At 45.1% G+C, this 6650-nt stretch overlaps 2 pseudogenes; both read left to right on the top strand.

The window, feature by feature from the left end:
• Positions 1-2243: 2243 nt before the first annotated feature.
• LOC150039369 (RWD domain-containing protein 3-like) lies at positions 2244-3266 on the top strand (annotated as a pseudogene).
• Positions 3267-3814: 548 nt separating this feature from the next.
• On the top strand, positions 3815-4639 carry LOC150039368 (fibroblast growth factor 3 pseudogene; annotated as a pseudogene).
• Positions 4640-6650: the final 2011 nt, after the last annotated feature.

The following is a 6650-nucleotide window of genomic DNA, read 5'->3' as shown; positions in this document are numbered from 1 at the left end:
TAAAAGGGTCCTAAGTGATTAACAACTGTGCATTAGTAATTCTGACGATGACATGCCGTTAAGTTTCATACTGTTTCTTCCCTCTTGTTCGACTGTAACAGTAGGTCCATGGCATTAAAAAGAGCAGAGGAGAATGCAGATCAATAATGATTGGCTTACAGGGAATTGGAAGTCCAGAAACTATATATTTTTAACATTTGATTTTTCTTTTAGCAGGAAATGGGTTTATTATTTTAACTGTGTGGTAGCAGCTAAGATTTTCTAGTTTTTTTTTTTTTGCCAATCCTAGGTCTTGAACTCAGGGCCTGAGCACTGCCCTTGGGTTTTTTCCTCAAGACTAGCATTCAACCACTTGAGCCACAGCACCACTTCTGGCTTTTTCTTATGTATGTGGTACAAGAGGAATCGAATCCGGGTCTTCATGCATGTTAAGCAAGCACTCTACCACTAAGCCAAACACCCAGCCGAGTTTATAGTTTTTAAAAACACATATATAGCCAGGTGCTGGTGGCTGCTGCTCCAATCCTAGTTACTCAGGAGGCTGGAGCTTGAACTCAGGGCCTGTGTACTGTCCCTGGGTTTTCTTAAGGCTAGAGCTCTACCACTTGAACCACAACACCACTTAGAGATTTTCTTTCTCTCTCCCTCCCTCCCTCTCTCTCTCTCTCTCTCTCTCTCTCTCTCTCTCTCTGTCTCTCTTTCCTTCCTTCCTTCCTTCTTTCTTTCCTTCTTTTGTGGTGTGTCATTAGACTTGAAGTCTGGGCCTGGGCATTGCCCCTGAGCTCTTTTTCAGCTCAAGGCTATCACCCTACCGCTTGAGCCTCAGCACCATTTCTGATTTTCTAGTTGTTAACTGGAGATAAGAGTCTCACGGACTTTACTGCCCCGGCTGGCTTTTATCTGCAATCCTTAGATCTCAGCCTCCCGAGTGGATGGTATTGCAGCGGTGAGCCACTGTGCTGGGCTATTATGACTTTCTGTGTAGGTGGTACAAGGAATCAAAACTGGGGCCTTCGTGCGTGCTAGGCAAGTACTATACTAATAGTCCACATTCCTGGCCACACAAATCATTTTTATGGGGAAATCTTGGTTTTTGAATAGAAAGAAAAGATGTTATAGGATTTTCTAATCCAATGTTTCATTTATCATTGTTTGATGGATTTTTCCCAGTAGAATATTTCACTTGTGATGTTTTTCTGAACTTCATTGTGTTGATATAGTATGGCTTATTTTCTGTCTTCTTTCACCCATCATGATGCCATAAGCACTCAATGCATATGATAGTATTAATAACCCTATTAACGGCTAATATTTGTTAAGTGTTTCCTCTCTATGGATCAGGCAGTATTTAACTAGTCACATAATATGCTATAGCTTACAACAGCCAATGAGGTAAATCTATTACAAGTGCCATATATCACACAATAATGGAAAGAAAAGTTTCAAGAACTTACCAAGTACTAGACAGAAGTGAGTAACAAAGCAGGGATTTGCACCCAGGCAACTTAAACCCAGACTCTAAGCCTCATAGTTGCTGTAAATCCTGCTCAGCCCAATTATTCCTAAGCCATGCAGCTTCATATTTGTTCTCATAGAAGGCACTGAGGATTTTGGGGAATAGAATATTGTCCTATTAATCTTTACATATCCACAACTTAGTGAAATGTACAGCTCATATCAAGAATTTAGTACGTATTTTTCAAAAGTGAATTAATTTCTGATTTGGGCATAAAACATTGGGAAAACATCACAGAATGCTGTACTGACTCAATAAAATTTAAGTGGCGTCCACAGTATTTTCTACGATTTTTCTCACTCTACTAGTAACTTGCATTCCCCATCAAATAGTGGAATTAGGAAGTCCCATGCTGTGGTTCATGTGATAATCTACTAAGCAGGAGGCTGGGATATGGAGGATGAGAGATTCAAGGTCAGGCAGAAAGTTCTGTGAGTTTGTCTCCAAAGTGGCCAGCCAAAACTGGGATATATGGCTCAAGTATTAGAGTGTCAGCCAAGCAAGCAAGTCAAGAGAGCATGAGGTCCTGAGTTCAAACATTAATGAAATAGCCAGCAAAATTAGGATATATGGCTCAAGTATTAGAGTGTCAGCAAAGCAAGCAGGTCAAGAGAGCATGAGGTCCTGAGTTCAAACATTAATGAAATACCCAGCAAAATTAGGATATATGAGTGGCCGTGAGGCCGAGCTGCTCCCGGCCTGGTGACAGCGGCCGCCGGAAGCGGACATGGCGGCGCTGGTGAGCAACGAGCTGGAGGCTTTGGCGGCGATTTTCTGCGGGCCCCACGAGTGGGAGGTGTTGAGCCGCTCAGGTGAAGACCCCGGGCCATCAGCCTCAGGTGTTCTCCCCGCGGCCCGGCCGGGGGCCCCCGCCCCGCGCCCCTCCCCCCTGGCCCTGGCGCTCCGAGACCCAGGCTCCTTCCCTGAGGCCTTGAAACAGAATCCACACCAAGGCTGAAGGACTTGAGATGTGGATATACCCTGAGAGTCGGTATTCCAGTTACCTGTCACCTACCACTTGTGCCTGCCCAGGATCTCAGTTAACTCTGAACTCCTGACCAGGGCCCAGTGGGAGACTAGGAAGGACATGCTACTCGAGCAAGCAGAGACCCTCCTGTCAGAACCTATGGTTCAGGAGCTGGTCCTCTGGTGTCAGCAGAATCTCCGGCATATCCTCAACCAGCCAGAACCCAGAAAGGGCAGCAGCCAGGATGCTTTTGCAGTCAGCCCGACCATGGATGATGGATTGTGGCTGGCTCTTTTGCATCTAGATCCTATGAGAGCAAAGACTAAATACATCAGAACTGTGCAGAAATGGGCTTCTGATTTAAGGCTCACAGGAAGACGGATGTTCATGGGTAAAATAATACTGATTTTACTGCAAGGACACAGAAGCAACATCAAGGAGTACCTGATGCTGCAGAAAACCTCCAAAGTCGATGTGGACTCAAGTGGAAAGAAATGCAAAGAGAAAATGATTAGTGTACTATTGGAAACAAAAGTACAGACAGAACACACAAGGTTTCTGGCATTGGAAGTCAAAGAGTATTCATTGTGGGATGACTTACAAAAGGAATTTGAAGCTGCAGGACTTCAGAAGGTTTTCCCCGAATTCGTGCTTGGGCTGGTGAAATAAAATGAATGACAGGAGTCTGGATCAAACAGCAGGGTTTTGTTGATGTTGTTGCCCTGGCTTGGTGGAGGGGCTATTGAAAGAATTATAAGGAGGCAATGTTAAGGTTTCTCTCAAGTACAGTCTTTCTCATTCTGGGACAAAAGCTGTGTTTCATAGAATAAACGCAGGAAAATGCCTTCCATGTCCTAATTTTTGCCAGGGAAAACTGGGCTTAACAGATGGAACTTTATTTAAAAGACAAAGAGATGAAAGCAAAAAAGCCTTTGTTTTTTTCATACATTTTTATTCTAATTAATAGAAGGGTTACATTATATTCGCCAGATAGAAGGTGCATTAATTCACATACATTGATACCCTTTCTTATGTCTTGGTCCCCATTTCCCTCCTCCCCCACCCCCACCCCTCATCTTGTTTTTCCCCCTTCCCTATCCAGTTTCAAATAACCAAATACAAATGTATCCAATATAGCTGCTTTTGCGCAGCAACGGAAATTTCACCGCTCCAGGGCCCCTGGGGAAGAAATTAAAGTCAGTGTCTCTCTCTCCCCCCCCTCTCTCTCCTGCTCTCTCTCCCCCTCCTCTCCCCTCTGCCCATCCCCTCCCTGCGCCTTCCATGGGCACCGCACAGGCCGGCAGCCGCCGCGTGGCGGGCGCGATGCCAGGATGGGCCTGATCTGGCTCCTGCTGCTCAGCCTGCTGGAGCCCGGCTGGCCCTCCGCGGCCCCGGGGGCGTGGCTGTGGCGCGATGCAGGCAGGCTTGGCGGCGGCCTGTACCAGCGCCTAGGCGGGGCGCCCCAGCGCCGCCAGCTCTACTGCACCACCCGGTACCACCTGCAGCTGCACCCGAGAGTGGCCGCGTGGACGGCAGCCTGGAGCACAGCGCCTCCAGCTTCCTGGAGATCACGGCGGTGGAGGTGGGGTCGTGGCCATCAAGGGGCTCTTCTCTGGACGGTACCTGGCCATGAACGAGAGAGGGTGGCTCCAAGCTTCGGAGCACTGCAATGCCGAATGTGAGTTCCTGGAACGAATCCACGAGCTGGGCTACAACACCTACGCCTCCCGCCTGTACCGCTCGGTGCACGGCGGGCCCGGGCCCGGCGCCACCCCAGTGCCCACAGGCTGTGGTACGTGGCCGTGAATGGCAAGGGCCGGCCACGCCGGGGCTTCCGGGCCCACGGCACGCAGAAGTCCTCCCTCTTCCTGCCCCGTGTGCTGGACCCCAAGGACCATGAGAGGATGCGGCTACTCCACGGCGGCCCGCCACGGCGGCCACGGCGGCAGAGGCAGAGCCGGGGGTCACCGGGCCCACGCCAGGCGGCGCACCCCAGCCCGAGCCACCGCGGGCACCACACCTCGCACCTGGCCCTGACTGACTCTCCCGGCCACAGGCTTCCTCCTGCCCTCTGCAACCAGGCTGGATGGGACTCGAGGGGCCTCAGTTTCCCCACGTCCAGCGTTCGGTGTCGGCTGGCCGGAGGCTTTGTTTAACTGGGACATTAAAGTATTTTAGTATAAAAAAAAAGAAAAACAAATACATAAACTAAAACAACAATAAAGACCATCAGAGAAATATATCTCCTCCAAAATCAACTGTTTCCATAAGAGATTTTAAAGACAGTGAAATGGGTGATATTTGAAAGAACTTGCTCAGAAATCTAAATAAACGCTACGAAGACAACAGCTGAACAAAATGAAGTAATGAAGCCAACATAGCATAAAAAAATAAAAATCCAAGGAGGAAACAGATATTTTGAAGAGTCAAAATTTTAGAAAGGAAAATTTCAATAATCCAATTAATTCAATTAAACATATTGTGAACAGAATTAAAAGAAAGTGAGGATGGAGTATTAGAGATCAAAGATAAAGTAGCGCAATTAGATCAATCAGACAAACAACAAAAATAAGAAAATATAAACGTAACATGTAAAACTTGCCAGGTATGGTGGCTCACATTTATAATCCTAGCTACTCAAGAGTTTGACGTTTGAGGATCGTGGTTCAAAGACAGCAGGTAGGAAACTCCATGAATCTCTTATCACTAGTTAACCATCAAAAAGTAGACATGGAGGTGTGACACAAATGGTAGAGCAGAACAGCTCAAGGACAGCACCCAGGCCCTGAGTTCAAGCCCTAACACTGGTGCAAACAAACAAACAAACAGACAGACAAATAAACAACAAAAGGAAACCCATGAATCATGGGTCTGGAAAAAAAGTACAAACTAAAAACACAGGAAACGAACTCCATAAAAAAGACAGTAGTGAACGCTTTAAGTCTGGATGACCTGAGTCATCCAGGTCCACTCGGAGGCCTTCAGGATACCAACAGGCAAGATCAGCAAAAGGACTAGACTATATTTGAAGCACTGGATATGCAAAAAAGAGACTATGAAAACTGTAAGAGAAAAATGGAGAGAAGCAAGGGAAGGCCACTTCATATTCATAAAAAGAAAGATCTCTTAATAAGAGATAACAATTTTAACATATATGCCTCTCATGTTGATGCATCCAAACTTAGGAAGCAAACAGTACTGCATTTGCCAGTGCAGATGGAGTCCAACATAATGTGAGTGGGGTGCTGTGAGACCTCAAACTCCAATAGGCAGGATATCCAGACCATTATTGGACCTCAAAACCATGAACCAAGAAACATCAGAATGGAATGGCACTGTCGACCAAATGGACTTAAGAAACCATTGCACACTACTTTATCATCCGCATGATACAGTCATCCCGGAAATCCATGGAACTTTTTTCAAAGTAGATAGTGTTTTAGGATAGTAAGCAAATACTAATAAATAGATGAGAACAGAAATAATTTACTTTCTTCTTCCTGATAACAATGCAATAAAACTTGAAGTCAAAAAAAGCTACAGAAAATATTCAAGTGCATGGAGACTGAGCACATATGATTCAATGGCCAGAAGAATTAGGAAGGAAATCAAGAAATCTTTAGAATCTAATGAACATGAAAGCATAACTCACAAGAGCCTCTGGTATAATTCAAAGGAAGTGCGAGGGGAAATGTTTCTAGCTATGATGCTAGAATCATTAAGACATAAATAAAGGTGACTATGTAAATAAAGGGTGATTTCAAGGAAAGAACTTAATGATACACCTAAACATGGCAGGAAAATTAGGAGGCAGAAAGCAATGATGATTGGGGAGACGAATGAAAGCAGGATAGACTAAAAATAGAAAGAATTAACGGAATAAAACTTGTAACGAAAAGATAACTACTATCGACAAAGCCCTAGATAAAAACTAACCAAAATAAGGAAGAAAAAGACCCCAAATGGAAAAAATTGCAAGTAAAAATGGAGATGTCACAGTGAATACCAGTGTACTTTGAAGACTATGTTCTAATAAATTGAAAAATAGAGAAAAATTTGATAAATTTCTAGATGCTGTTGACTCTCCAAGGCTAAACCAACTAGATGGAGAACCATTTAAACAGAGCGAGAGCAATAAAGTTGAAATCGTAATACTCTTCAACATAT

The sequence above is a fragment of the Megascapheus bottae genome, unplaced genomic scaffold (assembly GCF_031878675.1).
Source record: "Megascapheus bottae isolate mThoBot1 unplaced genomic scaffold, mThoBot2.hap1 HAP1_SCAFFOLD_40, whole genome shotgun sequence".
In the NCBI taxonomy this organism is placed as follows: domain Eukaryota; kingdom Metazoa; phylum Chordata; class Mammalia; order Rodentia; family Geomyidae; genus Megascapheus; species Megascapheus bottae.
Note: the sequence above shows the minus strand (reverse complement) of the source record. Positions and strands in the feature narration are given on the sequence as shown.